Source organism: Ochotona curzoniae, unplaced genomic scaffold (assembly GCF_017591425.1).
Source record: "Ochotona curzoniae isolate NIBS_2020 unplaced genomic scaffold, NIBS_Ocur_1.0 scaffold_2453, whole genome shotgun sequence".
Taxonomy (NCBI): domain Eukaryota; kingdom Metazoa; phylum Chordata; class Mammalia; order Lagomorpha; family Ochotonidae; genus Ochotona; species Ochotona curzoniae.
In genome coordinates this window covers 23,403,592-23,426,293 of record NW_024467094.1, presented here as the reverse complement: position 1 = coordinate 23,426,293, position 22,702 = coordinate 23,403,592, and positions in this window count along the sequence as shown.

The window sequence follows — 22,702 nt, the reverse complement described above, 5'->3', positions numbered from 1 at the left end:
TGTTCATAATCATGTGTGTAACAGAAATATGAAGATTAAAGATAGCTCCCTGAGGAGCTCAGAGCCCACTAGCAAGAGGCAATGAGGTGAGAGGGAAAGGGGCAGAGGGAAAGACTCAGGAAAGATGACCTGGAAGAAATAACACCTGAGCTGATTCTTGCCCTCCCTCCAACTCACCACCCCTTGCTATAGGCTTTTGCCAGTCTTCCAAGAGCAATGCATCTTATATTGGGGAGATTTCCCAACACTCATCCAGATTCATCCTGAGGAATATACTGGGAGTGGCAGATGAGAGGACTAGCTGGCAGGAGGTTAGTGGGTATGAAGGGCATCAGCTTTTACTGCAACCACCAGCCAACAGAATTCTGCATAGCAAGGGATCCTTCCTGTCCAGGAAGCACCCTTACAGAGAGTAGCAAGCCAAATCAGCAACACAGGAGTATTTTGAGGCCATTTCTTCTCTCTCACTGTGTTCACTACCTAGAACATTCCACAGGGAGCCACAAGTGTGCATTTTAAGCTTTATTTAGCAATATTTTATTCCCCTGTGATAAAGAATGAACCCAGCAAGCCTCTCTGAGTCAACTCTGCAAGTAAAAGATGCAGTGAGTATGTCTGCCTCCTGACACAGGCTCACACAGGCAGGCAGAAAGTTGTTCCCTCCTGGCTGTCTCTTGTGAAAGCAGTCATTGAGATGGAAGTCTCAATCCAAATTTCCTGTCTAGGTCAAGAGGTTAAGATCATGGGGATCTTACAAACTGCCCTTATTTTGTTCTATTCTCATTTCCAGATCAGATAGGAACTGCAATGGCCAACCTTATTCCCTGCAGAATTCATTCATTACCTTCTAAATCCTTTCTATCCATCTTGGAGAAGCAGCTCTCTGCCCTGGCTACTCTTGTCTTATAACAAATCTGCCCAGACTGAGTGGTATATTTTCTCATACTTATGGATTCTCTAAGTCAGAAATTTCAGAAAGGTATTTGAAGTAGTTGATGCTGCTGCACATATCACGGGCCTCTCCTGGGAAGATACATACTAAAGCTGACTTGAAGACAACCAATTCCCCATGCCCCATGGCCCACTGGTGGCTAATGTAGCTGCTGACTGGGACCTCAGCCATGCCCCTTCAGCAGGACAATTACACATGGCTTCTCCATGTGGCTGCTTGATTTTCTTCACATCATGGGGGCTCTTCCAACAGAGAACATTTCAGAAGAACCAAGTCTTGAAATAACAGGCCATCATTTCTGCTATAATTACTACCTACTATTTTATGCTTAGTCCCATGAAACCAGGCTTAAGGCCATCACTACTGTGAAGTAGGAACCACTCTCACTTTCTCCCATTCCCGGAGGATTCAAGATAACTCAAAGCAGACATGTGACTTTCACTAGCATTTCCCCTAGTTATCCATACATCATCTACACACCAAGCAAACACATCCTCTCCTGCCTCGCATGCAGTCCAGTCTTAGGAACACAAGGTGACCCTTTGTAACAATAACCAAGAGCTCCTAGCCTAGGAGTTAATTATCAATTCCTAAATGCTCAGACATGTCATCCTTTTTCCATCAAAACAAAATAAAACAAAGCCCCAAACAAAAACTCAGGTAGATCCAACTGGCCAGACCCTGATGTATATCAGATATCTAAAAGTAGGCTGAAGCTCAGACCTCTACAGCAGCAAAAACAGAAAATCTCTGAGGATGTGGTGACATAAACACTAAAGATGGCTTTTGTATATAGCACCCTGGAATCCCAAGCTAGAAAGAAGTTGTTTGACACAGACAAGCAAACCCCATTTTAAGAAGACCCAGTTGGCAAGAACCCAAGGTTTTAACAAGTTTTTAAAATGCAGGGATGATTTCCTCACTTTCTATCAAAGATGATGTTTTCATTAAAGGAACTTCCTTGAGTGATTTAAGTGTTGGTTTATAGACTGGCTGCCACTAAGAGGTAGAAAAATGTGAACCTAAGAATTGGGCTCACAGCCAATCAAAGGCAAATCACGAATCAAGACAAACTTTTGAAGCTAAACCTCCAGGACTGTAGAAATGGAATTTGTTTTACACACAGACATACACACTTGAAATGGCAGACCAGGAGCCCATTCATCGGGTGGTATCAAGCACTCCTATGATGTGGATCTGGGACTGCATTCCAGGCTTGCAGTCTCTGAACAATTGCACAGAGACAACAAGTCAACAATGGAATGTTTATGGAACGTGGAGGAGACAGACATGCCTGGAGAAAAGGGTGTGTGTCAAGAAGCAGAAGAGAATAAAGCTAGCCAGGTAGGGTGTGGCCCACTGAGCAGATTTTAAAGCCAAGCTTTTTTTACCTTCGAGAGTGTTATGCTCAGAGAGGAGTGTTAGGAAGATAAATCTAATAAGAGTTTTTGTGGACAGCAAGAAACAAGGACAGCAGCTAGGAGGCTGTCACAGCCAGAACAGAGAGTGGGAGGAACTCCAAGAAAGTGGGGCATATACCGGTCAAGACTCAGATTTTACTGCCAGTCTTCTTATCACTGGAACACTGGTAGTTCTAAACTATTAAGAATCTTCTTTCCTATTCTGGTTCCAGGGGCCGCCCGGGGCATTTATGCCTCCCGGAAATCCAGGTGCGGCGCACGGGCTCTGGGCTGTATGCAGCTGTATGTGGCCGCGGCGTCCATGCTGACCGGGTTAGACAGCTGCCAGAGTTCCACCAAGGGGCTGGTGTAAGCCAGTGGCTTCCAGAACGTGAAGGGACCTCCCGCCAGCTGTTCTTGCTGGTGTGCGAGATGCATGGCTACTCCACCGTGCTGGACGCCACGATCGCAAGGGCCAGCCTGCTCCGCGGCGAGAAGCAGCAGCGGCCACATCTGGCCGAGGTACTGTTGTATAAATTGTTGCTTGGCAAGGGTTTCCACGGGGGTGGCAGCCAGTGCAAGTCCCTGCTGCGGAGGCACCAAACTCTGCTCAAGGCCGAGCTGGCAAGGCTGAAGGTCCGGCGGGGCATGAGCAAGAATGAGGACCTGGTGGCCACCTGGGTGGGGGTTGGGGTCCCAGCCTGGAGCACAAGGCAATCAGTTGCATTTCTTTTGGCAGTTCTCTCCTGTTGTATCTCCTATATCTCAGAGTTAGATCTTTTGAAAGACTTGAAAGTATGCAAAACTATCAATATTAATCAAGATAATATTAATCAAAGGCACAGATATTTTCAATGAAGAATGTTACATCACTATAGATAACAGAGGTTAAAAAATACTAAGAGGTGAGTCTTAGTCTCAGTGGTTAGGTCACTGTACAACACTATAGATAACAGAGATTAAAAAATATTAAGAAAGAGGTGAGCCTTAGGCTCAGGGGTTAGGCCACTGCCTGGAACACTTGCATCCAACAATAGAGTACCTAGTGCGAGTCCTAGCTCAGCTTCTGAACCAGCTTTCTTCTAATGCATGTCTTGGAAGGGGGCAGGTGAAGGCTTCAGTGCTTAGGATCCTGACCTGTATCAGAGACCTCAATTGGATTCTTGCTCCTAGCTTGGTCCAACCTTGCCCTAGGAATTGAGGCCATTTGGAAATGGGACCAGTAGATGGAAGATGTCTGTTTCTCTGCTTTTTAAGTAAATGCAGAAAAATTTTAAAAGTTTTTAAAAAGTAGTAAGACAACAGTTACATTTACCCAATCTCAGCACATCCACATCTTTTGAAAGTCTTGCTTGTTTTAATCCAAACAACATGCAAAATGCATGCCAGTAGTACACTTTCCATGACCTCTTCTGGGCTGGCTATTTCCTTCCATGCTTCTTACGCTTACTTGCAGGGTCTGTGTCCTGTCAGAAGGGTTGCCCGGGCTCCTCCATCAGAACCCCTCTGATGCACGGTGCTATCATATAGCATCTGTGATCACTACAGCTGGGAAGGAGAATGTTGGTCACTGGGTCTTACAGTGCCAGATTTATATTTGGCAGCAGTGTGTCCTCCCATATCTCATTGACTGCAACTAGTCACATGACTTCAACCCAGCTGCAAAGGAATCTGAGACAGATGGGAGAGCACATGGCTATTGTATGAGAATTGTCTCCGTTGCAGGAAAAGGACATGAAAAACTAAAGTTAGACAATGAAATAAATACTCCCCGTAAAAGAAGCCAGCCCAGAAGATTGTTCAGTACCCCGGGGGTTCCTTGTAGATGGGATTGTTGCTAATTTTTACACATGTTCCAGTCTTGTTGATTGTAACAAGGGACATGAAAGTCTTTACAAAATGTCAGAATCTCTTCTACAGTTTCTGTTTGGAAATTTCCTTCTCTATGTGAGGGCCGAGTATGTGCCAGGCAGAACCAGGCTGGACTACAACACCCATTGGTTCCAGTGGAAGTCGGGACTGAAAACAGAACCAACCCAGCAATTGCAACCAATAGCTGATCTGGACAATGGACTGTGCCAGGCCCTGTGCTTGCTAGAACATACAAGAATCTGGTCTGGGAACACCTCAAAGTTTCTTTGGGGATCCCCCAAATTGAGCTTCCAGACTCAGAACCCTAACCATCAAAAGAGGACAGAACAAGCCAATCAACCACCTCAGCTATATGTTGGCAGTGAAAAACTGGACAAATGGAGACTCTATGATGGACTGTGTCAATCAGTGGATTCTTCAACGACCTCATCGTGCTTGGAATGGTGAGAGTGGCAGCAATTCAGAACTGTTGAACTATCAAAACCACTTGAGCAAGACCCTCGGAGCATGCCCCACATCTGGGACCTGAGGTGGGTGGGTGGGGGACTGGGTGGGGCTTTTCCCTTAAAATCCCCTTTTACATCAGATATATTAAGGAAACAATAAAAAAAAAACATATATGATAGCACCATGCAGCCACAAGATCGGAACAACCAGGATCTTAATCATCCCCCCGAAAGAGAGGCTCTCCCCCTTGTCTTCTGGGTACCCAATCCAGAAGCCAGTAGAGACTGGTCTACATGTTTGTGTATAAAGAGCCCTGCCTGCAGAGCCCAACTCAGCCACTGGTTTGCTCTGTAACCTGTGGGCAAATTGCTGGATATGGCCAAACTTTGGTTTTCTCACTCATGACTCTCAAGAGATTGCTGCATTGATGGAGTGAGATAATGCACACCAGGGCCTGTCCCATCATATAGCTCCAAATCAATGCCCAGGAAATGCTGATTCTCCTCCTAAGAAGTCTGAATTGTGCGGAGATCATTTGGTCCCCAGAGAAAAGTTAAGTAAATAAATAAGGCTCAGGATGAAAGCAGAACCAAACAGGCTACTTTGGTGCCTAATAGCACAACCACTATTTCAGGTGATAATGGATGTTTATTGAAAACTCACTAATTCATATTTCCTATGGGATGAGCGTTGTGGTGCAATAGGTTGAGTTGCCACTTGAGATTCCCATATCCCATATGAGAATTTTTGGAATGGAATACTAGCTCCCATTTCTGATGCAATTTCCTGCTAATTTGTCCAGGAGACAACATATGATGGCTTGAGTACTTGGGAGCCTGTCACCCATGTAAAAGACTCCAGTTGGAGTTCTGAGCTCTTGTTTTTGCTCTGGCTGAGCCCAGGTTGTTGTGGGCATTTGGGAAGTGAACCAGCAAGTGGATAGTCTCTACCTGTTTCATTTCTCTGTCAGTCTGCTTGTCAAGCTAGTAAAGATGAATATATGTACATGCTTCATTCCCTTTATTCCTTGACAACTCGTAACTGATGAAACAGTCTGAGTGATTCAGTGATTTCCCCAAAGGAAGTATAGGCAGGTGAGAACTGGAAGGCTAGACCCAGTCAGTCCCTCGCACAAGGCACCAATGCCAAAGCCCACATGCCATGGAATTCTCTAAATCATGTCACCAGTGCACAAAATGGATTTCCACAGGTGTGACATCAGTTAACTCTCTGGCCTAATTTCAGACTGCTTTGAGACGGATGGAACTGGGACACTGAGCTCAGAGTGGCCTGAATAACTGATTTCTCTATTGCAACCGTTATTTTTGTGGCCATTTCCTACACACAGGTTATAGTCTCCCTGAAGACTGTCTCTGCAGAGCCTCTTGTCTCTGGCATGCCCTAGGGTGGCACTCACCTCTAGACTCTTCTGCAGCACCCCCAAAGAGCATTGAGAGCCCCATCCTTGTCCTCTGCACAACCAGCTGCCTTCTCCTTTGGCAGGCAGGCAGCAAGGCCTGAGGGTGAGGGACAGAACACATATGAATGCACCAGGGGGGCCTGGGTCTTCAGTGTATCATGCCAGCCCATGACAAACACTATCATCTACAAGTCCAGATAATCCTGAGCACATCCCAGCCCTTGCCTATTTTATTTTTTCTTCTTCATTTCCACATTTGTTTGAATAAGCTCTGAGTTCCAAGAAATGTGGAGATGATTCCTGAATCAGTGTGCTAAGGACTCACCTGAACTAGGGGACAAAAAAGTACATGTAACAAAGGAAACAGACTATGGCAAAAAGGGTTAAGCAATTCTCTCTCTTTCTCTCATACACACACACACACAAACACACAAACACACACACACACACTGAGCCACACAGCATTTGCACCTCTTGGATGTCTGGTCCCAGTGCTGCCAGAGCCCCTGCCATCTGGAAAATGGGGAGGGAGGGGTCCAAGAAAGGTTATTCCCAACCAGGAACTTCTGAGAGCCTTGTAGCAAGGTGATCCTGGGGCCCAGGCTTCGGAGGCAGGAAGAAAGCTGTTTCAAGGCAAGACAGCATATGGAGTGGGAGCAATCCTGCATGGACAGCAGATCAAATCTCTAGTGGGTACATGAGCCTCACCTGCTCTCCAGAATCCTCGCTATGACAAGGAATACTTAAACTTCAGGGACAGGCTGTGACTTAATGGTGACGACCTCTTGGAACACCCACATTCTGCATCAGAACACTGGAGTTCAGCCCTAGCTCTGCTCTCAGTTCTAGTACCCTGCTAATGCACAGCAGAAATGGCTCAAGTAAATGGGTTCCTACCATCCATGTGGGGCATCTGGATTGAGTTCTCCATTCCTGGATTCAACCTGGCTCAGCCAGGGCCATGCTAGCATTTGGGAAAGGAACATGCAGATAGAAGCTCTGTGTTTGTCTGAAAGGGAGAGAAATAAAAATCTTAAGCAATACAAAACCTTAGTGTCCTCTGCTGTAAAAGGGTGGATGGTAAGGACCTTCAATAACTGGAAAGCCCATGGTCTCTCCCAGCTCTAAGTTGCGTATAACTCTGATTGTCTTGCTCCACATAATCAAGCTAAACACAAAGACACATTTATTAATGTGTTTTATTTGATGTTATTTCTTCAATTAACAGCTCAAGCACCTGAAGCCTCAATAATAGAGAGTAAACACTTCTTTCTTGGGAACTCAGCCCTGAAATGTCCAAGAACTATGAAAACTTACTCACCCCAAAGGGCCTAGTCTCCATTAAAATCTATAAGAAGAGGAACTTAGAACTGCCAGTTCCCACTGCCTGCAGGTGATGATGAAGAATGGGAACACACTTACTGGGATGTCTCTGATGGTCCATATCCCTGCCCACAGCCCTGCGATACTCAAGATGGCCAACAAGAGAATTCTTTGACGTTCACACTCCAGTCTGTCTTGCCAACAAGAACCAACAACTAGGTGGGGAAAGCTGGATCGGAGGCACTTCCAGCACTTTCACCCACAAGCTATGCAAGGCTATCCCTCCCAAGCAAGATTCTGTCTCCTTCAAAATAGCTTTATTGGGCCTGGCATGGTACCCTAGCAGCTAAAGTCCTCACCTTGCATGCATCAGAATCCCATGTGGGCACCGGTTCGAATACCAGCAGCCCCACTTTCCATCCAACTCCCTGCTTGTGGCCTGAGAAAGCAGTCCAGAATGGCCCAAAGCCTTGGGACCCTGCACCTGCATGAGAGATACAGAGGAGGCACCTGGCTCATGGCTTCTGGTTTTGGATCAGCTCAGTGATCAGCTGAGCCAAGGTGACTTGTAGTTTTTAGAAACATAATTAGGGCTAGCTAGCATAATTTCATTTTTCTTTTTAGAATTTACTTGAGAGAGAGGGAGAGCAGATATCCCATCTAATTACGTATCACTCCACAAATGCCCACAATAGTGGGTCTGGCCCAAGGCCAAAGCCAAAAGTTAGGAATCCAATCCAGGCCTCCTAATAGGGAACAGGATTCCAAGTATGTGAGCCATCACTGCTGCTTCCCAGGGAGCAGGAAGCTGGACTCAGGATAAGACTCAGGAATGCCAAAATGGGATGGAGATATCCTAATCAGGATACTAATAGCTAGGTCAAATGCTCACCCCCTGGCATAATTTTGTATACCCTATCTCTACTGTGACTATACAACAGGATTGTACAATATTGCAAAATGCAATACATCTACTTTTGTAAGCCACCAACAATAACAACCACCCCAGTACAAGCCATGCCTTAATCCCATCCTAGGATCTTCAGACCCATAGTGTTTTAAGATTTTACTTCTTGAAAGGTGGAATTACAGAGAGGAAAGAAACAGTAACAGAAAAAAACATTCTTCCATCTGCTGGTTCTCTCCCCAACTAGTCACGATGGCTGGAACAGGGCCAAGCGAAGACCAGGAATCTGGAACTCCATCCAGGTCTCCCACATGGGTAACCTAAGTATGACATCACTTCCACCATACTCTATCAGTTAAGCAGCTGCAAAAGCTCAAGAGCAGAGGAAATAGAATCTTATTTTTATGGGAGTGCCAAGCTTCCAGAATAGGTGGGCTTGTTGGTATTGTGGCCATATAGGGAGAAGGCTATCTACCACAAAACTCCATGTATTTGTTCCCAGAGTGAACTTTTCCTTTCAGCATCAAGTCAAAATGCCCATGCTACATCATAAGACATAGGGCTTCCCCAACTTGTACCTGAACCCATCCCAATATATCATAGCCATTCCTTTTGCAAAAGAAGGGACAAAAGACAAACAGTTCCTACTACTGGCTTAGCTAGAGAGCTCCTCTTAGTTTATAGCATGTCTACTCCTCATACACCCTCTAACATGTCCAGAAGCTCACCCCTGGGATGCCCAGAGAGAAGAGAGGACCAGGTCGGGGGAGTGGAGGTATGAGGAACAATGTGGGTGACTAGCGAGCCTCTCTCCATCATTACAACATCATCTCCTCTCTGTGCCTGGTTAACCAGAATAGATTATAGCAGCAAGACCTTTGGCTGTTCAACATTGGCCACTACTGGCATTTAAGGTAGATGATACTCTGCTATGGGGCTATCTAGTGCACATCAGGATGTTTAACACATGCTTGGCCTTCCCTAGCAGATGGCAAGCATACACACACACACACACACACACACACACACACACACACACACACCACATGCATACACAACAGCCTCACAAATCTTGTCAAAAATATCTCCAAAAATTTCTCCCTGGAGGACAAAAATCACCCTCAGCTAAGAACCACTAGTCTAGAAAAACAGGCCACTTAACACCAAGGAGCTCTTAAGCAAAGTCAAGTCTGAGTATTTACTGCTGATGACAGCAATAATTTCTTACCCTAGGTCAGGGTTTTAACACAAGACTTTTCCTCTTTCATCATCATTTTCCTTTCCTTGTTTACATGGATCATGGTTTCTAATTGCAGGAAAAGCTCTCAGTGTCCCATCAATATCCCCTAGCACTGGAACAGCATTCTGCCTGTGGGTACAGCAGAGAACTTAATTATCCCACTCATCACAACCCATCCAAACAACCCTCAAGTGATGACTGACAGTAGTTGAGAGGTCCCTTGGCTCCTGAGACAGGGTAACTGTGGAGTGTGTGTTTTATACTATTCTCCAGATTTCCCTATAGGATTAAGCTCTAACCACCCATAGTAGTAGCCAGCTCTCAATTGATTCCTTTGCACTTAACCATGTCTGGCATGTAATGGATGCTTAACATATTTCTTGGATACAGAATAAGTGAATCCAGCAAACTACCTCAGGCTCAGAAAAGGGAAGTGACTTGTTGAAAACCACACAGCATATACTGCTCTGTGCCTGGATATCCCTATTGATTCACATTATTGCACAGATGTCCACCAGAGCAGTTACTGTAGGACACTCAAACTCATTTAGACTCTCCAATCCAAACCACAATGTACTCAATGGAAAGGTATCAGGGGATACCACCATTACAACACTGGAACATAGATAATGAAAGAACTCTCCAGGGCAGCAGAGTAGATCTATTGAACATAGTACAAAGAATCAGAAAACAATCAGGGGCTATTGCTATAAGACTATAATTGGAGAAGTATACCTGTAGTAAGCTCTTTTTAGGACATCTGTTATGTTTGCAAGCAAGCAGGGGACAGGACTGCCAGAAGCTATCCATTGCAATAGGGACTACGATCTAAGAAGCTATAATACTTGTTCAGTTAGGGTGAGGTATCTGTAGTCTAAGAGGTGTTCCTACATAAGGTAATATATGTATCTCTGGGTGGAGCTGGGAAGCTTATATCTGCTTTAGTTTAAGGATTCCACTACAGGCCCTGGGGCCACTATCCACACAAGGGGCCACATGTTTTAAGGTTTTCCTTTCTATTAATTGCCATCTTTGAGCACAGGGCCTAGAACTGAGTCAATGCACAATGATTGTTGTTATATTGCATAACTAGACTGTATAGTATAACTTCTATTGCTACACAGATTACAAGAATCTTGGTGTCCTTGCCAAGTAATTTGAAATCATCAGGAACTCTCACTAATGTTTAACTAAAAAGAATTTTTGGAGGTGCTTCAATGGATGCATCAGACAAAAAGGCAATTATATCAAGATACATTACACACTTACTTCAAACTAAGCATGAGCTAACTCATGTAATACTCATATCAACATATGAGGAAGACTTCATTAGCCTCACCTCAGCTTGAAGGAACAAAAGCTGACAAAGATGAACTATGTATCACCCAGGCTCATTCAGCAAACAGGGTGTAATGCTGAGACAGAAATCCAGAGAGCCTAACTCTGGAACCAGTGCTTGCCACACTTCTCAGTGCCATCTATCCTTGAGAAATTTACAGTCAGATTTGCAAACGAGGTGCACATTTATGAATGCTCTTGATTCTCTGTTGGCTGTCTTACTCCCTGGTCTGTGGATTTAAAAGAGAAAAGAACCCTTATCTTCCTCAACTTGATTTCCTCTTTGCTTGGCCTTGTGCCTCACATACAGTAAACACTAAATGAATGTTAGATTTTGTGGGTGACTCCTCCTCTGAGACCTAAGAAGGCAGAGCAGGTGAGAGAGTTCATGATGCCTTGTAGCCAGCACGCCAGCATGCCAGCAATTTGAAGCTCTAGAAAGACGAATATATGTAGGTGCTGTGAACAATGGGTTAGCTTATGAAACTACCTAATATGGGCTGCTCTGGCTCCACAGCTGAAGGTTTTCAATCAAAGCTCTCATCAGCACTTACTCCTTCCATATAAAGTTCCCCTGATTAACCCTACTCTGTGTCTTTACTCAGCTTTACTTTGCAGAAAACTGAGGTTCAGAGATATGGGGTGGCTTCAAAAAAGTCGGGGATTAGATGCTTCACTCCTGATCCTCTGCTTCTGGTGGCCTCTGCAAGTCTGCCTGCAGTTTCTAGGGAAGCTTATGCTGCTTGTACATTCCTTTATTATCACAGTCATCCATGTATCAGATGCTCAAGATTGCTCAAACTAAAATCCATTGAGATGTGAAAGATAAGATAGTCCAGGGCTTTATAGCTTTTCATCTAAAAAAAAATACTTGCTTTATTTATATGAAAAGAGACAAGGGGGGAGGGAGATAGAGTCAGAGAGAAGGTGAAGAAGAGAGAAAACAGGAGAGCGAAAGAGAGGAGAGAGATCGATTCTACCCATTGGTTCACTCCCCAGAGGGCAGCAGTGGCTGAGGATAAGCCAGGCTGAAGCCAGGAGGCAGGTACTTCATGTAGGTCTTCCACTTGAGTGTCAGGGGTCCAAACACTTGGGCATCCTCTGCTACTTTCCCTGGCATTTTAAGAAATAGAGTAGCCAGGATTCAAACTGGAACCCATTTGTGATGCTGGCACCATCATTATGCTACAGTGTTGGCACAAGTCTTTATGTTGATGCTCTCATCTGGAGGCAGGTAGGCAGGGAAAAATCTATCCTTTTCCTAGCCAAAGACATCAGTGGATCAGACTTGCTAGCTAGTGGCAGCCAGTGGTTTAAGTCCTGTCACTGGTTATGTCTAAAGTGGCTCTCTGGATTTGGTTAACCAAGAAGAAGCTCCAAGAGTCTTCAGAGAGTGCAGACAGCCCTTACCTACCCCAGATTGAGGTGTTGAGCACAGGTCTGGCTGCTGCATGCCTGATATCTAGCTCAGTGTTCCAAGCAGACTGCCTCTCCACTCTTGGCTGATCCTGCCAGGATATCACTAGGCCCATCTCCCACTGGGTCCCTCCCTTGTTTGGAACGCCACTATGGAATGTGTAGTCATTCTTGTACTGGCCACATTGTAACTGAGTAGTGAATTTGTCTGCTGTCTTCACTTTACCCTTGACTTCATATTCTTTAGGGTCAGGCACCAGTTTTTAACCAGCTTTAGCACACAGAAGGTGATCAATGAATCAAACGACAATTATTCAGTTCAGTCAGAGCCAAGACAGTAGAAGGCAAAGAGACAAGGGCTGATGGACTCTGGGACTATAACAGGGACTGGGTTATAAAAGTGAGCACTTGCCCTGGCTCACTTAACAGCTGTGCAGTAAGCAGGCATTATTAAACAGCCAGATAGCACATACAGGGACATCTAGCCCAGCTGGATGTGGGGAAGGAGGAAGAAACATTGCAAAGCATTTATTCTGCATTTAGGAATTTCTACACCTCTGTTTTCCATTGGTCCTGGGTGGGTCCCTCTGACTGATCCATTGGTCTTTACCAATGTCTGTCCTTGGTCCTTACCATGGCTAATAGACTAGCCAGGGGTGAAGGTGGAGCTGAAATATGTAGTTATTCCTCCCTAGATTCAACAGACCCAGACATAGACCAGCAGCAGCCCTGATATCCAGGTAGTTAACATGATATCTTGGGTTCATGGCTTTGTACCTCCTCAGGACTGACACCAATTAATGTACCATCAGAATATTCCACAGAGGCACCTGGTAGGAGGGTAAGCCAATGTAGAAATCCCACCTGTATTTTAACTGACATGCCATGTGCCTGAGTCTAGGCCATGTCAGGTCTAACGAAGGCACCATGGGTCTGGCCAAGCTCTGATCTGGTCTGCAGAGGAGACACCTTGACCTTAAAGATGCCTCGTGGGCTGCCAGAAGCTCTGCTCCTATCACCACAGACCAGCTGGTTGGCTGAGGGACAGGATACAAAGTGGCAGCAAAAAAAAAAAAGCCAATGGCATCCTCCCAATTTTGAGGGTTTGGTAGGAAGCCTGAGGCATCCATGCCAAACAGACGGGGCTGCAGTGTCCAAAACCCAAAGCCTATGTGCTCATTGGTAGAGTGCGAGTGACACCCTCACCTCAAGTTCTTTAGCCTTGAACTACAAACAACAACTCTGGCCTGGAACAGACCTGATCCTGACCCCACACCACCCACATCCCTTCAAGCCTCTGGCTACCTTCTCCTTTGAAGAGAAAAATAATAATAATAACCCCCAGTAAGCAACCCACGTGCTGCGGGTGTGAGCGTCAGCCCGGCCCACTAAATCATCGCTGTCGGTCGTCCACATTTCAAAGGGGAGCCAGAAGAGTGCTGGTGATTTCTGGGTGCCACACAGATCACTCCCAGGCTCTGATCTATGGATTGTTTTGATTTCCTCCTTTGAACTCTTCCCATCGTACGCCAACAGCAGACAGAGATACTGAATTAAGGGACAGACAAGTTGGAGACAATGAGTGCGGGGGTTGGGAGAGAAGCCTCCCTCCCTTGACTCTCCTCCCCTCCTCCCCGAAATGTGCAGACATCTGCTAGCTGGAGCCCCACGTTGGAGTCATAAAGAAGAGCTGGCAGGCGAGTGATGTACAACCCTGGGCCCGCACCTCCAAGGGAGAGCCACTCACCCACTTGCCACAGAGCCCTTTGTTTTACACCACTCAGCAGAGGTGCCTTGGCCAGGCTGAAGATTTAACCAAATTATAATGAATGATCCTCAGCAGCGCCGGGCCCTAATTAGAACAAGTCACACAGACATATTGTCTCCCTGGTTTCCTCTCTTCCATTTCTCGCACTCTCTTTCTCTGCTCAGGACACATGGGCCCCATTAAACATGCTAGCATTTAATGTGGTTCCCTTAAATTACTTCTCAAGTTTGCGAGTTCCATTCAGAATTGGATTTTACCCTTTACACTGTGTTTTTGATTTGGGGCTTAGTACATTTCATAACCGCTCTTTTTCCCCACCTAGTGGAGGTTGCAGAAACCATTGGGCAGCACAACCAGCCCAGGGTTCAACAACAATCCCTCGAGGCAACTGGAAGGTGATCCCCGATTAACTGGAGAAATCTTGATATTTTTGTTGGAGCACAAAGAAATTAGAATCATCTTAATTGATGTTGTCAATTTAGGACCTACAGCCTGATCATTTCAGTCCCATTATGATGAAAAGGGTAAGGACAAGATTGTGCATCAGGGCACAGTAAATTCAGCTACCTCCTGCAATGCCAGTATTCCGCATGAGTGCTGGTTCAAATTGTGGCTGCTCCCCTTCCTCTTCAGCTTCCTGCTAATGCGATGGGAAGCAGAAGACAGCCCTAGTGCTTGGGTTCTTGCCACTCATGTGCAAAACCTGCATGGAGTCACAGGCTTCCGGCTTCAGCCTGGCCCAACCCTGGTCATTGTGGCCATCTGAGGAATGAACCAGCAGACTGAAAATCTTGTTCTTTTTCTCACTCTCTGTGTGTCATTCTGCCTTTAAAACATATCTTAAAATAAGCCAAAGGGTGGGACCCTTCCTGGTGTGTCATGCATACCTATAGAAAAAGAAAAAAACAAAAATCACCTTCCTTGGCCCATGATGAAATTCAGCACAAAAAGTGGCCATGCTTACATTCACTTCAGATGATCACAGGAAAAGAATGGAAAAAGGAAAACAACATGATGGTGGGACTCCATTCTACAGAATCTGTGTCTGCAGGGAAAGAATGCCCCCTTGGGACACCAGGCAAGAACCCTTACCTTACAGAGGCAGATGACAAGGACAGAGAGCAAAAACCCACTTGAGGCAGTTCTCTAAGCTGAAACCCTGTCTTCCCTGAGACCTCACATGTGTGGAGTCACTCTGGGTGTATGGAGTTGGGTCACAACCCCACATCCTTACAGGGATCTGCAGGGATAGCTCTGAGAAGACATCCGTGGAAGGTATAGTCAACCACAGCCACCAGCTGAGTCTGTATGAAGACACATTCTATGTTGAGTGTGTTCTCAGGCAGCAACTTCAAGTTCCTTATGGGGATATGATGGGTACAATGTGCTAGTTGGAAGGGTTGCTGGGGTCCCCAGTCTTCCCTGTCACCTTATGCTTATAGATGTCTACATGGTCCCTGCAGACAGGGACCCCAAGGCCACCTCCAGCATTCTGTTAATTGCCCTGAGTCCAAGTAGCAGAGCTGGGAAGGCAGAAGTTGCCTCTGCTACTTCAGGAGAGGTATAGTTATCTGGTAAGCTTCTAGGTGCTTCAGATATATACAATTTCTTGATGGTTTTATACAATTGCCTGATCCAGGTCACCAAACTCTTGACTCACTCACCCATAAGCTCTTGCTTTTGGGACTCAATGCCCTGCTGGTGTTAGTGGCATGCAGTTGTCACTATTTCCCTTGATTATAATGACCATTTAAAAAAACTTTTTTTGAAAAGTCTGTAAATCTCGCACTCTGTGGACCCACTTCTCTCTCAGAAGATGAACAAACTTTCTCCTCTACATCACACACATCTCTCATAAATCCTCTCGCTTTGCTTCTCCAGGCGCAGTGCTCCCTGATCCATCAACCCCCTCCCTCACGGAACATAATTGCGAAAACTCTCTCCAGCACAGTGTAATTTGGCAATGCCCTGCCCAAAATCTGGTGCCCAAAATTGACTATGATATCCCAGATGTCATCTGACTAAAAATACACAGAGACCCCTCCTTCCCAAGAACACTGGATTTCTATTAATACTTCTATCCCATGCTGTGTCGGATTTTAGCAATCACATCATGCTGTTGGCTGGGTCTGAACTGGTGGTCATTTAAGAGCCACAGAGATTTTTCATGTGACTTCCTGCCAAGGCCATCTCCTCTACTCCAAGTTTTGCCATTTGTTTTATTCATGAAAATGCTGGACTTTACACTCAAGCCTCTAAATATTATCTTATTGCTTTTGACTCAGCACTTTAGTCTGTCATGATTATTCAGGATGCTCCTTCTGTCACCTCTAGTATTAACTCTCCCTCCCAGATTTGTGACATCAGCACCTTTGATCTGCATGCCTTCCTGAGTTTTCAGCAAGGCGGGAGGGAGGGAAATGAGACAGGTTCAAGGATGAAGCCCTTAGCACTCACTCATTGCTATTAATTAGACACAGCCACTTATGGAAGCAAGGAGAACTAGTGTGGATCAGGATTCCATGCACACACTGCCACTGTACTCCCCTGAAGTCAGCCTCTGCCTGCATCCACCTCTCTGATTTTCTATTTGGAGCTCTCTCACTTCCAGCTCGTCCAGCACCTACCTGGTCTCCTTTCTGATTTACACAGAGTCCCTGAGAAGACAGACTAAGGCTGCACTAGCACTTTCCTGCCATTCCTCAGTTGTCTCACCCAGAGTGTTAAACTTGCTCTCCCAGCCAAACTCCCTGGCCCAGGCCAATGTGTGACTTTCCTCCCTACCACCCGGATAGAGTTCAGCACATGGGCTGTGACATCCATCCAATACTCAACACTTTGGATTCAGCTGTTAAGCCAGCTGCAAATACACAAAACCACTGCTCTCATCCAACCCACATTTCACCATCTTAGCCACAAGGAAACCATGAGAGAAGCTGTTAACCCTAGACTGAAATCAAGGCCCACAATGTTTAGGGCGCACACCTGATTCACAAACATAGTAACCTTATCAAAAGAGGAAATGAGGTTAGTTTGGAATAACTTGTGCTCAGTGAAGTCATTTTGCTTTCAACTGACCACCGCATTCCTTCCGCAATGCTCACCCACCATCTGCTCCTTAATCCATCCTGCTTCCCTGTTGCCAAGGATCTACCTCAAACTTACTCGTGTGGAGTTTCCAGAAACAATCTCTTTTCCCATTATGAGAATCAGGATAATCTCTGCCCAGTTCCTGATTCTGGCACCACCTTTCATTCTTTATGATTACTTAAGAGTTCCTGACGGTGGCTCCCCAATATCACCGGAAAGTTCTTTCCACACCTCGGGATGTGAGTCATCTGGTCAGCTCCTTGCACCCACTTCGGCTTCTTGTCCCCTTCCTTATCTGGTCTCCTCATCTTTCGGGAGCATTGAGCCAGCCAAGACACCCTGGATGGCAGGGAGCAGAAATCTTAGACTCACAAGGTTTAAACAGGAAGGAAAACTGTCTCAATAAATGATAAGTATTAGCAAGAGGAACTTCAGGCTAGACTTCACCTTCAAGCATTCAGATTTATCCCTTCACTCTGCCAACCTTGGATTATCAATTTAGTCCCTTCACACTCACAAAATAGATTTTGCTATTTCAACCTCAGCAATGTCCAGCAGTAAAAGAAGAGCTGTTGCCTCCTCGCCTCTCTTTTCAGAAGCAAAGACCATTTTCAGACACCTTGGTAGACCAATCCTCACATCTCATTGGTCAAAAGTCAGGTTGTGCCTGTCCTTAAGCCAATGGCAGATGAGGAGAATAGGACTTCAACAATTGCCTTGGACATGTATACCTCAGTTACAGTGGTGCAGTTTCAACCCTAAAAACTAGCAATCTTCCAATAGCGGGAAGAAGGACATAGCCATTAACTGAACCATCCTGGTCTGTCAATGGCCTTGGGTCTCTGCATGATTTGTTCCTCCATTTCTGGCTTGATTTCTCTTTTCATTATAAGTTTGCTTTGCCCATGCAGTGAAGCTACACTTGCACAGTTTTCTGTTTGCTAAACAGAAGCCCCCAAGGACTTATAATTGTGATTGGAATGTCACCCTCTTTGAATGGGAGCTTACCATGAGATTTAGATTTCTTGTCACTATTCCACCAGGGCCACTCTGCTCTTTGGTGCTGCTCTCCATCGCTGTATGTCATTTTAAAGTTAGAGCTCACAATAGACCATTTTAGAGAAGAATATGAGAATTCTCAAAAAAAAAAAAACTGAAAGCAGATTTACCAAATGACCCAACTATCCTTCATCTATAGATCAAAAGGAATTGAAGTCAGAACATGAAAAATGGTATCTGCACAACTGTTTTCATTGTAGCACTCCTCACAATAGCCAAGCTATGGAGTAACCTAGGTGTCTAGAGCAATGAGTGGACAAAGAAAATGTGGCCTACTGTGCTGTTAAGCCTCTGCCTGCAGCACAAGCATCCCATTTGGGTGGCAACTCAAGTTCTGGTTGCTCACTTCTGATCCAGCTCCTTACTGATGGCCTGGGAAAGCAGTGAAGGATGGCCCAAGACCTTGAGCCCCTATACCCAGAGGAAGCTCTCAGCTCCTGGTTTCCAACCAGCCCAGCTCCAGCCAATACAGAGACAGCTCTCTATCCCTCCTTTTCTCTGTAACTCTACCTTTCAAGTGAAAAAAGCCTTTTTTAAAAAAGAAAATGTGGCCTAAATGTCCAAAGGAATACTATTCTGCCATAAAGAGAAATAAAATCCTAACATCTACAGCAAAGTCGATGAAACTGGAGATAATGTTATCTTTCTATACACAGAAAGATAAATACTATGTATTGTCTCATATTTGAAAGTTAAATATGTATATCAATATATATGCATGTTTATATGCACGCATATGTACATATATTATCTAATTTTAAAGAGTGAATTACTAGAGCTTGGGAATGGTGAGGGTACAGGGAGGTTGGATAGTACAAACTAAAGCACACAGTAGGACAGACATCTGGCGGGGGGGATTAGTCTGCTTGGGATGTTAACATCCCATATTGGAGTGCCTTGATCAAGTTCTGGCTACTCTGATTCTGACTCAACTTCCTGTTAATGTGCTCCCTGGGACACAGCAGATGATTGCTCAAGTACTTGGGTCCCTGCTACTGACTTGGGAGACTCAACTTGAGTCCCTGGCTCCTGAATTCATTCTGGCCCAGTCCTGGCTACTGGGATTGTTTAAGCAGTAAATAAGTGAAGAGAAGGTTGCTCTCTTTCAATGAAGAAATTTTTATGAAACACAGCAGGGTGAACACAACAGGTTCCAGTGTTTGCAGTATAGTCGGATGACTATAGCTTGCAATACTGAGTTATGTCCTGTATGAAGATTTAGAGCAGAAAAAAAAACAAAGCTAAGGACGTATAGAAAAGCTAGTCATCTGGCATGCTCACATTTCTGTCATGTAAATGTATTGTAATATTGCAATGTACCCCTTAAAATGCAACAGTATGGCATAATACAAAAATTTGTGGAGGAAATATATGAACAAATAAAATAACTCACCATGGAACAATCCACATAGCTGTAGTGTGTCTTTACTTGCTGTTCACCACTCCTCCACCTCCTCTGCTACTCCTCTTTCTTTTCTCTCTAGGATCAGCTCTGTATATTATAACGTCTTTGTCTTGAAGCACTCTACTTTTATGAAGCCATTGGCATCAGGACCTGACCTCTCTAGGAATGTTTAGGATGTGCTGAGATGGGCTCTTTATGTTGTTTTCAAGAGTCAAATTTCCACTGGGAACTGCCCTTCACACACCATATCTAAACCTACCTCCATCACTGGGAGAAGCAGTCATGCAGCCTGGGTCGGTCACGGTGCCTAATATTGGTTCATCCAGAGGCGGGCATACGATCCAGAAATGTCCATCAGAGCCCTGGCATGTGTTGAAAAGTAATGTTAGAGAGAGATCAAGGGCACTTCTCTACCCAGAAAGTAAAAACAAAAAGACAGAGATCTGTATTGACAGTCAGCTGCCTTTCTCACTTTGTAGCAGACACCCATGGCAGAACCCAGAGATGACAGACACAGAAGTTGCCCGAATTGTCTAGTTTGAGCTTCTGGCTACACCCCTGCCTGAAACTATCATCCACATGCTTCCAAGTCATGAGGTTAATTTACTCCCTTCATTTGCCAGTGAAAGTGTCCTAACGTGTCTATCCACTTGTGCCTAAGGCACATATCAGCCTAAAGCCACAGCCCTCCTTCATCACCATCGCAATCTCCAATATGATAGCATCTATCTCCATAAGCCCACAACTGCCACCACCACTGCAAATGCATTCGCACCCTTAGCAAATGACTGGGCAGCTAGCAGTCAGTCATTTCTCTGCCTTTACGCAGTACCAAATAAATGGAATCTTTTTAAGATTTATTTATTTCTGTATTTGCAAGACAGAATGGAAAGACAGTAGGAGAGAGACAGATTGGAGACACACACAGGGAGAAATCATCCACTACTTCACTCCCCAAATGGCTGCAGCAACCAGGGATGAACTAGGCAGAAACCAAGAGCCAAGAGTCCCAGCCTCATCTGCCACATAGATGGCAGGGACCCAAACATTTGGGTCAACCTTGCCACCTTCATTCCCTGGCACATTAACAGGGAGCTAGATCAGAAGCAGGTCAGCTGAGGCTTGAATTTGGCACTCTTATGGAATGCCAATATTGCAAATGGGGACTTAACGCACTATGCCATATTGCCAGCCCTAGAAAAAATAATCTACATTTTACACAAGTGATATTTCAGTCCATAAGACCTTACATCCTGAAGAGTCCCTGAGTCTGAAGTCTCACTTAGTTTTTCATCTAAACATTACTGGAAAATATGGCTTAATCCTTCTTAACATTGACTTCCTCATCTATAACATGGAAGCAATCATAGTTTTGTGCCTTTTAAGATTATAATGAAAATTACATGGTGGATTACACATAAAGTGTTCTGATGGTGTCAACCAATGTGCAAAACATAGCAAACTTAGCAGAAATCATTATCATTCTTTTATCTTTTCATCCTTCAAATGTTCTACTCTGGTTACCCTCAGATTATCAATTTCACACTCCATGTATACAGTGCCTTTGTTAGAACTATCACATCAGGGGTCCAGCTCTCTGACATCATGTTTGTCTCTCCACGCTACACGTCAAGTTTCGCTTATTACTACATTCCATGTACTGGGGCACACACTCCTGTGACCTCTGCCTGACAGACTGGCTCTGAGCCTTTGCTCCTGTCTCATGCATTCAACTAATGAACCATCTCTTTCTTGCTTGCATTCTTCCTGCTGTGTCATACCTGCTCCAGTTTAGAGCAAAACTTTACCTCTGCCTCCACCCAGCTTCTACAAGAAAGCACCTACATGAGGCATTTTTTAAGGACAGGGAAAAACAACTCTCCTTCAGTTTACAGTGTTTTGATCAGGTAGGCAAGTCTTCCCTGAGATATACTCATCTAGGGTTTTCTGACATAGATTCTCCTGTTACTGCAAACCATAGTCTCAGATATCAAGTCCTGCAATGGGCTCTGGTTTTTTCTAATTGAAAGTCTCAATTTCAGGTGAGAAAAGATGATGAGAGAAAGAGATGCAAGAGTCCCTGTGCCTTCAAGTTGCTCAGTTTCACATCTATGAAATTAAAATAATCCCAGCAGTTTCAGTAGGCCAGATCTTCCCTCACTGCACTACTGTATCCCAGGGCACTCAGCAGAAGTGGGTGTTGACCAGTGCTTCTGATGACTGTTGGCAGGTTCCTCATCACACCTGATGCACATGTTCAGGTGTGGTTTCTCCAATGCAGTCATGACAGTTCTACCCATAGAAAAGGTTCACATCATGTCTCAGCAGGGTGATACTCATCACCATGATGTGTCTATCCCCCCTTGGAAAAATGAACACACACCTTCCAATTGCTTGTGCCTATTATTAACATGATGATGGGTGAGTTATGGCTTTGTATCTCCTCAGAACTTCTAGAATTACCATCTTTGATATTATACCTTAGTGTAATAGACCTAGGTAAAGATGCAATCTGAGGCCTAATTAAGGGTGCAATCAAATTCTATCATGGTAAAACACACACAATTCCAAAAAGATGTAGCTGAAAGAAAAGCTAGAAATTATTAATTCTTAAGGAGGAAGCCACAAAGAAACAATCAACCAAGAATTGGACACAGGTGCAAAGGATCAGTATTGAGCAGTTAGAGTGGATTCTGACTGGTTAAGTGTGCCTGCTAGCTTCTCTACCCCAGGGGTGTGGCCATTGCCACTGTAGGCTGAGAGGACACTGGGTCTGCACAGACCATTTCCAGGACATTTTCTGCTTCCCCTAAGTCAGTTTCATTATCTTGATTGTTGTTTTTTCGGAGAAGTCCTAGCCTGAGTCTGAACTCTATACTCAGCTAGTGACTTAGACATGTGTCTGGGATGCCCTGGAGTCCCACCAGAAATGGATGTCATCATGACAGGCTGAGGGGAACTCCTAAGAAAGATCTCACCCTAGGACAGCAGGGAATTGGACAGAAGAACAGGGCCTATCCAAGGCTGTGTGCTCAGAGGAAGGGTGGTTCCAATTGCGACATGGC